A 10,928-nucleotide genomic window follows, 5' to 3' on the forward strand; every position below is an offset into this window, starting at 1 on the left:
CAATTGTCACAGAGGAACCACTGTCACTATCTACTGCTATCACAGTACCAAGTTTTGATACAGGCTTTCACCTAATGGAAAATGTAATTATTTCCCACATCAGTATTGGATTTGAATAATGAGAAATTAATGCCATTGACAGGATTTGGGTTTGGATGTTGGGTTTTGTTTTGTTTCAATAAATACAGAGTCACCTACCATATATACTTTGACATTTCTGTTGTGTGGGAGGCTAGCCCACCTCCATATGAGACTGTCCAGTGTTGTTCTTCTCCATGGAAAGGGAGGAAGAGAGCGAAATAGTCTGTTAATTTGACTAATGTTCTCTGATGTTGCTGAGGAAACATTGCAGTTCAGTCACCTAGTAGCTATCTAGTTCATAATAATGTAATGGTTGTTACCTAACCTGTAGGGGGGCATAGCTAGTATGACATGCTTGGACCATTATTTCCAAACATGGCTCCTCATCATATTTCAAGGGTATCTGCAGTAGGCAAGACAATGTCTAAAAAACAAAGTAAAACACAGTCCTTATTTCAAGGAGTTACCAGCGTCAAGGTTCAAGGTGGTTTATTTAGCTGGTAATGCATGATTTACTTCATTTTTCATTGCAGTGTATATTCCTGAGGTCATAGATCTCGTGAGACCTTTGTACGCCAGTAGTCTTTCCTCCCTTGCTCCCAACACATGGGCTATCTGGGTGACAGGCTGATCTAGGATGTCAGTGATAGCCTTTGCTGCAGGCTGAGATTTGCTTCAGGCAATCAGTCCTTTGGGAGGCTTTTGACCTTTGGATGGGTAGGTGCCTCGGGGCTGCTGAACGCCGCCTGCCGCCATGGTTTCTGTCCATGGTGCTGATCACCTCGAACCCCTGCCAGGTTCCTGCTTCTATAAATTGCAACAGGCAGGGAAAAATAAGTAAAAATAATAGTTCTACTGAAAGTCAGTGGAACTATGAGGTTTAAAATGTATACATTAATTCAATTCACCTATATTAATTATTATATTATAAATATAAGAATTAATAATTACCATGGTGTTTAATAATTAATATGGTAGTGTAAAAATTAGCATAATCCCTCATGCCAATATATATGTCTTGTAATTACTGCGCAAAACCCATCTGAAAATTACAAAAAGAGGTTAACAAAATCAGGAAAACTTATAAACAATGACAAGTATGTGCCTTTAGGTTTTCTTCCATATGCTGATATTTTTGATTACTCTTAAAGAGGGAGGCAGAGATTGTACTTTAAATACTTACATGCAAATACATTTTAACCCAGTATGTAACCATAAAGAACATATATTGAAGCACAAAATCAGAGTCAGGAAGCAAGTGGGAAGGGCTACTAAGTTTCATCTCATTTGTTGAGTTAAATTTCATGAGTTTTGTACGTAAAAGCCTTATTTTATATTGTTTGAAAGTTATTTCAGGCTTGCTATCTTCTGCTAAAACACACAAGGTCTTTTTCTTGTTCTCATTACCTCAAACAGCTGCAGGATGGATAGCCTGTATACCACAGAGTATGTAATCAATAATGAATCACTTTGAAACATTGCTTTCATGAAAAGTCACGTACAAATATGATGTTTACTTGCAATTTGTTTAGGTTATAAAAACACTAGCTGAAATGGTGACTTCCCAATAAATCTGCTAGAGCACTGGGTAATGGAGCCTAGCTTCTTTTTTTTTCTTATTTTTTAATTTTTCACCTCAGCTAATTTATGAGCCCTTTCCAAAGTCATGCTCCAAAGCACAGTTTTAGCAAATTCCCTAAGTGAAATGCACCTGTGGAATTGTCACCAGGTTCACTTCAATTTTTAATATCAGTTGTTCCCAGCTTCTAGTTCAGTGAACAGCAAATTAGAGAAAAATACCAGCTTCATGCTATTTGCGTTTGCTTCTCAAATGTGTCAAAGGACTAATACCTTAAGGATGAGCTCACAAATGTGAGCTCAGTTATTTATATTTTTCATAAATAAAGCAATGGAAGTAATTATCTTAATTAAAAAATGAATTAATCAAAACTGCCAAAGAAAGTTGTTTTGACAGTGTCAGTTGCACCACTGCTTTAGTAAAAATTACATATTTTAAACCAGATGCTCAAGCTTCTTACAGATCCACAGTATGTAAGCTTCCTTCTTCATACTAGTTTAGCACAGTATGCAAGCTTCCTTCTTTCCTAATCTGCTGTGACCCAAGTCTGCAGGAACCACAGATCTTAATAGGTCACCCACTCCTTTCCTTGAGTAAATCAAGATTAGCAACTAACAGCAACTGGGGGGGGGGGGGGGGGGGGGGGGCTTGGCACACAAAGAACCCAGAGTGCAAACAGTACCAAGAGCTGAACAAGATAAGTAGATGTAGACATAACTTATAGGCCAACGCTGGCCATTCCAGTCACCAAATCTTTCAAAATCCTTCTTATATGATCAAATGCTCTTTATCAAGCATCTCTGTCTCACGGCTTGGAATATTTCCTGTCATTTACACTCTGCTTTGCAGACCAATACTCCCATAATAAATCTGTGGCATTTTGGGACTCCATATCTCTTATTCATTTTTTTTATGTCCTTATCCCAGTTCCACTGAAGTCAGTAATTTTGCCAGGCACGGAGGCAGTCCCCTTGAATTGGCATTATGAACTTACTGATACATAGAAGCTACAAGAGACATTACTCAGAATTTTGTCAAAATGACTTTGTGTGCCAAATGCTTCTCGACTGCACTTAACTACAAACACTTAGGCCAGAGAAATACAAATGTGAAAAAGTGTGGGTTTTGAGGAAAGCATTCTTACATGAAAGATGAGCTAAGCTGTTTTTGTTCACAGTCAAGAACTTTTCACTGAAAGTATATTTTAGTTTTGACTTACCAGTTTCAAGATACCTATAGGCACTGAAGTTCTGATTTAAAGAAGTTTGTAAACCTGTTAGCGGAACCACTGAAATCTACAGGATTAACCTGATTAGCAATCAGTTAACCATAGGAGGACCTGAATTAATGAAGGCAGAGCCCAGTAATCAGACAGTGGCAATAGACATCAAAACAGAGAAATATTATCTGTTCAAAGTAGATTTCATTACAGATATGGTAAGCAAGATATTTGTATGTAAGCAGCAATAACTGAAACAAATGACAAAGTGATAAAAACAAAAGAAAGAACTATGTTTTGTGTTAAATGCATCTGTGTAGAAGGGCCCGCACAATGCCCTGGCCTTTGAAGCCTTTGAACTGAGATAAATATTTTGACACTGTACCTTAAAAAATGCCTATGTTATTGTGTTAATCCAGTTGTCTTCCCATTCTGCTCCAAATCCTCTGAAATTACTGTATGATTGCAAAAGGAAGACTTTTTTCCTGAAGTTAGGGGTGCTTTTTTAATACAATCAGTTTCAACAAAATTGTTCTAAACCAAGAAGAAATAATCCAGTCAGTTTTGACCAAGTGTCCTGGCTCTGTGTTAGACAACGTCTATGGATGTGCATTACTAAACAAATAAAAAGCAACACAAAACAACATACTTCTCCTTTGAAGTTTGAGGTCACTCAGCAGTCATAAAGTAGTGACTTGTGACTAAAAAGGACTGTCCTGGTGAAACTGGACAGTATTTCAGTCCAGAAGTATTGGCTTTGTGAACCTTGTCACTAAATGTGCAAGTTTTCCAATTTCACAGTTTTACGTAAATTCAGGAAGTTTTAATGAGATTTAGCTACTATACAGCTTGAAGCTTAACTGCGTCTTTATAAACTCCTATATACTCTAAGATTATTACTAACCTCTGCCCCCCCAAAAAATTCCTTCACATTCGTCCAAGAATATATCTACCATGATATTATTTTCCCACAGTAGTTACAAACCACAATGTGTGGTAGATGTGCTTATAAAGTCATTTCCTATCATCTGAGGTTGATAAGAATAATGACTTTAAAGAGGGTAAAATCAGAATCATTTTACTGTTTGTTTTCATTTTGGCTGCAAATACTATTTTAAGTTCTCTGGCTTAACAGTAGTGAAATGATACATTTTGCACTTTCATTTAGACAGATGACTTAATTTGAAAAGATCAAATTACAATTTTCATAGTTAATCTATAAATTAGATCACAGAATCCAGAAAATAGCTCTGAATTGTCCCCTGATGGCTGGATACAGCTCGTTGGCCACTAAGAAGCTGACACTGCTTTTTTTTCTTTAGCATAAGTAAGGATTACCATTTTGGTTCTCCTCTGTTCACCCATGTACTTTGTCTTCTGTGCTCTTTTTTAAGACATCAGTAAGTAAGTACATACGTAAATCTTCCTGAAGGAATGGAGTGTTGAAGCAAGTGAACCAATATGGATGTTTGAAGAGTTACTGAGTAACTTTAAAGACTGAATAAATTTCAAATTGCTGCAGAAAACAGGTCTCATATATACTCTAAAAGTTTTAGAATTGTAAGCAAGCATGGAGATACCATGGTTTAATGGGTTACTGCCTGTCAATGACTGACCATCTGCATATCCCTCACTTACTTTACCTCATTTTGATTGTGAAACAAAGAGTGCTAGCTTAAATCAGATTTTACATGACTTTTACAAACTAAACAGGTATAGACTTTAATTAGATTTCTGTAACTATTGTACAGGTGATCTGTAAAATGTTCTAGCACAGGTTCCATTAAAAACTAATTTAAAACAGATAAGTGCTTTTTTCTTTCTCAATATTTTAGAATCACCTGACACTAGTTTCAATTTTTTCATTATTACAGACCATGAACATAGCAACAGATGAAATCATTACCCAGTTAGGGTCATCTGACTTATACTGTATGGATATTTCAGCTATATTACTCAAAAGCTACAGCAATTAAAAATAAATAAATAAATAAAATAAATAAATAAATAAATAAATTTATCTAATCCTAAAATCCTCACAGAATCTAGTCAATATTTGCAGGTTTTTCCTCAAGAAATCATTAGCCCTTTTGTCAAAATATATGGACATAAATGAAGAGAAATTGAGTCCAAACACCAGCTTTTGATATATCAGTCTTCCTAGTGCAACAGAGAAAATTATTTCATAGTGTTTAGGATCCGTTACTGGAAGTGCTGCCTGGAAGGACAGTTTTTCACATAGCCCTCAGTAAATGTTTCCAAGGAAATTGCCATGGTTAAATCTCAATGTAATTTTCTTCAAATTTTTGCAACTTCCTACGTGGTCAAAATTATTCACCAAAAATTATAACAGGGCTTATTTGAACATGCTTACAGTAAGAACATGAGCATCATACCTATTAATAATAGTAGCACCTAAAATAAAATTTATACAGTATCTTCAGATCATAGCTAATTAAATACAATTTCTATGGAGTTTCATTTAGTGCTCAAATTTTTATTATAGTTTTTTTTAATTTAATTCAGTTTGCTTTCTGATATGTTAGTAGAAGGTGATATCCATGGATCTATAAAAGTTATATTGCTCCTGTGAAGTTCATGATGAGAAAGAACTGGTCATCAGAGGCTTTACTAGAACTTCTGAGAGATTTCTTCTAAAGACTGAAGTCCTATTGAAGCATAGAAAAATTCCTTCCTAAACTACCCCTTCCTTAAAATTTTGAAAACTTAACGTTCTTGGAATACTTTCTCAATTCCTACTTTTTTTTCCAAGACAGCAACAGGAAATTGGCTAATAAATTGCAGGCAATTTGAATTTAGACAGATTAACATAAAGCTCTTGTGACTGGCACTGCAGGGCAAAGTAGCAGAGTGTAAGCAACAAGTTTACACTGAGAGTGGCTTAAACTCATCTGCTAGTCTTTGCTTTTTCTTGTAGCCCTTTCAGTTCAAAGTCAAACTTATGTCTGTCAGCCATCTTCAGTGTGGGTTAAGAATATTCATATAATCAATAATAGCTCCAAAACTGCTCTCCCTTCTTTGCTCTCTCTGCTCCAGGCTCTTTTTGCTGTGATACGGCAGTTAATTGTCTCCAGGGTTTGCAAACTGATCTGAGGCCCACTTCTGCATCAGTTCACTCGTGACTTTGTAGGTTTATTTCCTGGGGTAAAGCTCTGGCACAGTGTTGACGCGGGAGTCATGGACAACGCAGAGACGATCAATGTGATCAAGTGATTGCCAAATTTATTACAAAGCCTTAACTCCTTATATACCATTTCTTATATTCACTTACAGTGATTTGGCATATTATGATTGGATACATGTCTTGAAGACCCTTAGTGACTAACATATAATTGGTTAAGCACAGGTGTGAGAACTCAACCTCGAAAGCTTGCCAACAGTCCACAGTTCTCATTAACTCAGTGAATTCCAGCTTCTTCTTATCTTGCTTGCTTAAGCTTCTTTGGGCCTCTCATGGCCTTGCTGTATCTTTCAGGATTATTCAGAGTTTATGTACTAATGCACACTCCAGTCACCATGATCCCCTTTTCAGTTTTGGGTTATATTTGGATTTCTGTTTCCTCTACTGTCTTGAGTTCAAGATCATAATGCCCGCGTAGGTACGGTCGTTGCCTTCTTGGGTATGTCACTGACACACTCTGTTGTCAAACAACACATATGATAAATGGCAGAAATGCTAGCTTAGCTGAGGATGTTCCTATGCCAACAGTCCACCAGTTCAAAGGCTTTTTGCTGTAAACTTGATAAATGGTGGGTCTCCATTCAGACAGATTTATTGCTCAGGGGCAGATTTCCCCAGAAATCCAATAAGCATTTCAATCAGCTTCATTTCATTTAGCTCAAGGAACGCCAAAGAAAGGTGGATCCTTGGCTTGTCTATTCCTCTTCCTTGATCCTAACTCACCATCTCTTTCAAAAATCAGAAGAATTACTTCCAAATAGCTTGCCAATTAGTTATTTTGCATTAGGTCTTATATTAAGAATCCCTAGTTTGCATTATAGCTTTATTTTATTATAGTGATTTTATTTTGCTTTCTCTTCATGTTGTTCACTGATGCTGATCAACAATACAGAAAAGCCTAAAGGAAAATATGTAGTGTCTGTGTCAGGGTCTTCAATTTACAGTATGTTTGTGCATCACTTATGGTAACAGAGCTTTGATGTGACTGGCTTCTGGGAACAACTGGAAATATCACTGTTAAATAATAAGTATAATAGACAACCTCCTTACTTGCTTCATTTTAATCATACGTTCAATATAGTTCAAATATAACAGTTCACCATAAAGCAGCATGTATCTTCAGATTCACTCTTATTTACACTAAAGTAAAACAGAAGTAATGCAATACAGTTCGTGTCAGAGAATGAAAAAACTGAACACATTCTATTTTCTCTTTCAATCCCTTAATTTCAATTTTTTTATGACAGCTTTCTTGCAACACGTGCTGAAAAGCTGGTTCAGTTCAGGTTGCCTGAAATTTCTCACAATAAAACTCTTACTTTTAATTGCGTACAACTCTGCCAGCCATCAGGCTACCAGCTGAAATTTTTCATGCCAGATGTCTGACTTAGATTGAATATTGATTTTATTTTCTTCAGCGTTTCAGCAAAAACAATATTAGTTTCCTCTGAGATTTGTGTAAACATTGAATAAAGCAGCAACAGAAATTGACTGGAGCTATATTTTAAATTTATAAATCTGTACAAAAGTGTTAGCTATTCCCTTAGTGTGCTTTGAAGATAAAATTGTATTTGTGAAGCACCAATAGTCTGCACTGCTGAAACACCTGGAGAAAATAACCAGAAAATTCACCTTTCATTGTGGAGAAAATTCACCTTTCATTGTGAAGTCTGAATAAAGGATATTGTGTAAGGCCACATTATTAATGAGGAAGATTAATAGAAATAGTGAAGATTTACTCTTATTGAAAGAGACAGGATTCTCCACGAAAAAGTAGTAAGTGATCATGCAGCTAAAGACTATCAGAAAAAGTACGCTGACAAAAGAACTACATATGTTGACAAAAGAACTACATTTCTCACACACTCTTAACTCTGCTTATGTTTTTAAATGCTAAACTTTACAGTGTTATCATTCTTTACTGTTTAGTTCTGGGGGGGATTACAATATAGACTGACAAACTATGGCACACAGTACTTAACAGTATGTCACATAGTAATTGCCACAGTAAGAAAAAAAAAAAAAATAGAAGAGCTGCTTCTTTGACATTTTATCCACTTTACTATCAAAAGAGTCACATCAGTGATCTACACTGTCTGGAACCCTGAAGGCTCAGAACTGCAGCTGTTCCTGTATCTTCCTGCAAGGTAACTGGGGACTGTTAACAAATGTATCTTCCAAAACAGTTCTCATTCAGGTGGTTTTTCTGAGCTGTTGAACAAATGGATGGAAAATTTCTTTGGGGACTCCATGGTTAACAAAGAAACTGCAGAAAGAATCTAAGATGGATACTGTCCCAAAAAACACAAACTGATTGAGAGGCCTTTATTTGGAATAATTCTACCATAAACCTCCCTGTAGCATGTCTCAGAAAAGCCTTTAATACACGCCTTAAACTAAGCTGTACTAAAAGTTTTCTTATTAAGGGATTGCTTATCGAATTCCTGTTTTGTTTTGGGTTTTTTTTCTTTGTTTGCTTGTTTTGGTTTGTTTTCTTTAATGGAAGCTAGCGTTTTTTTAACTCTGTAATCCAATCTTATTAAATGCATAATTACACCATGCAAATTTTAAACATAAAACTCTATCAGAAAATAGAATTTTACCTCAAAGGTATATTTAACCAGGTTTATATTTATTCATTAGATGTTGCATATCATGACTTAAACTTGTGGCTTCTTGAACACTATGAACTACAGTCATTAACATAGACGTTCATTGGGGTTGAGACTTCTCTCCATCACATTTCCTACTGTTCAGTCTGAACTACCAACGAGCAGCAAGCATTAAGAAAAAGAAACTGGGTGTCAGTTTAGCTTTACTGGCCCTAAACAAATGTTTGATCAGCTCAACCCTTTTTCTAAGTGAAGTCTCAGTGATGGGCATAGACTTAAAAAAGAAAAATCTTTTCTGTTACCAAGAGGGAGTTTAAAAAAAACTCTCTGTAGACTCAACAAATATTTGGACATATTGTACCATCTTTTCTTCCAAAAAATACAGATTCTGTGAGTGAAAGCTAATTTCTATTGTTTCCATAAAACATTCCTCAATATCTGTGTGAAGAAATTAAGGAGGAAAGAGTACCAGATATAGCTCATAGCAAGGACTGGTTCAAAAAATAAAAGCTCACGTTAAGCCATCTTGTCATCTAATTTTGGATGAAAAACTGTGTTTTTCTGAAACAATTTAAGTAGAGACCTTCCCTGCACAAACTCTCCACAAAATTATTCAGAGTATGAGACTGTCACAAACATTAATTTCATTTTAAAAATAGCCATTAAAAAAAAAGGAAAAGAAAGGTGACTTGAGGCCAGTTTCTGTCAGTGAAGTAAATATCAAGTGCATTCAGTAACTTAATTTGAATTGTTCCAGGTTTGCAGTGTGATTAATTAAAGTAAAACCTGGCTCTTCATCAGTGTTTCATTAAGCCTGTAAAGTAAGGTTGTTGAGAACTGAATAGCCAGTGCAGGATGACCCCTTGGAAGCTTGCAGCAGGCAGGAGTAAGGATGCAGGGTTACCTGCAAAACATTATTTACCAGGGTACCCCAAGTTCTCTGAGCAACCTGTTCCAGTGTCTCAGCACCCTCATAGTAAACTCATAACATTACTCTTTAATGCTTCGTACTGATTCATCTAACTTAACCTAAAATGAAAGAGTAGTAAAGGATATTCTGTTGACCCATCCTACATGTCAATTTTGGACTGCTCCTCTATGGGCTTATGTCCTGGGTTTAGCAGTAGCAGTCAATTTTTCTCCCTCTTGGTAGCTGATGCAGAGTTGTGTTTTGACTTTCAGCCTGGGAACAGTGCTGATAACACCGATGTTTTCAGTTGTTGCTCAGTAATGTTTACCCTGACCAAGGACTTTGTGAGGCTCATGCTCTGCCAGGGAGGAGGGGAAGCCAGGAGGAAGCAGAGACAGGACACCTGACCCAAGCTAGCCAAAGAGGCATTCCATACCACAGCACGTTGTGCCTGGGGGGGTAACTGGGAGTTACCTGGAAGGACACGGGGTCTTCTGGATTGGACTTTTTCGGCGGGTGGTATCGTGTTCTCCTCCCTTGTTATTTTCTCTTATCATTGCTGTCATTGGTGGTAGCAGTGGTGATTTGTGTTTTACATTGTTTGTTGGACTGTTCTTGTCTCAACCCGTGGGAGTTGCATTCTTTTGATTCTCCTCCCCATCCCTTTGGCAGCAGGGAAGGGGAGAGCCCCCAGGGTAGGGATGCGGGCCTCGACTGCTCCCAGCCCGGCACCACTCACTGGGAGTGAATGAACGAGCTGTCTGGTTGGGTTTAAACCATGACAGTTCATCAATAAACTCTGCTACTGTCATTGTTCAGAGGAAGACTTTTACAAGGGGCAGAGGCAGCCAGCCCGTGGTGATGGGCAGCAACGAACCACCATCAAGGGCAGGAAAACTTGAACATTTTCAAGGTGAGTAGATGCAGGCTTCTATACTAACTTCCTTAAACATGAAAAGTAAGTTTTCTTAGGTTCTAAGACTTCTTTTTTGAACAGCATGTTTTTGAGCTATGTTCTTTACAAAAAAAAAGAAAAATATGTTCAAAGCATAATTGTTTTAAAAGCCTCAAACTGCCAATAGACTTCCTCTTTCCTGGAAAAGATGACCTCAATTCTAAGCATCTTGATAGAAGGAAGAATTCTCTTTGGAAATGTGGTCAGATCTAGTATGGAATCTCTCTTGCAGTTGCAGCTAGTATCTCTGGCACAATGATGCATCTTTTCCCAAGAACCATGAAATTTACTTGTACACACTTGTGCACACCCTCAGATGTCCTGAGAAATGAGCGTTGTGCATGGCTGTGGCTGATAGATGCTGTTGGGG

The sequence above is a fragment of the Pezoporus flaviventris genome, unplaced genomic scaffold (genome assembly GCF_033815535.1).
Source record: "Pezoporus flaviventris isolate CSIRO_AGI_PZ_B2104156 unplaced genomic scaffold, CSIRO_AGI_Pfla_v1 ptg000072l, whole genome shotgun sequence".
Taxonomy (NCBI): Eukaryota; Metazoa; Chordata; class Aves; order Psittaciformes; family Psittacidae; genus Pezoporus; species Pezoporus flaviventris.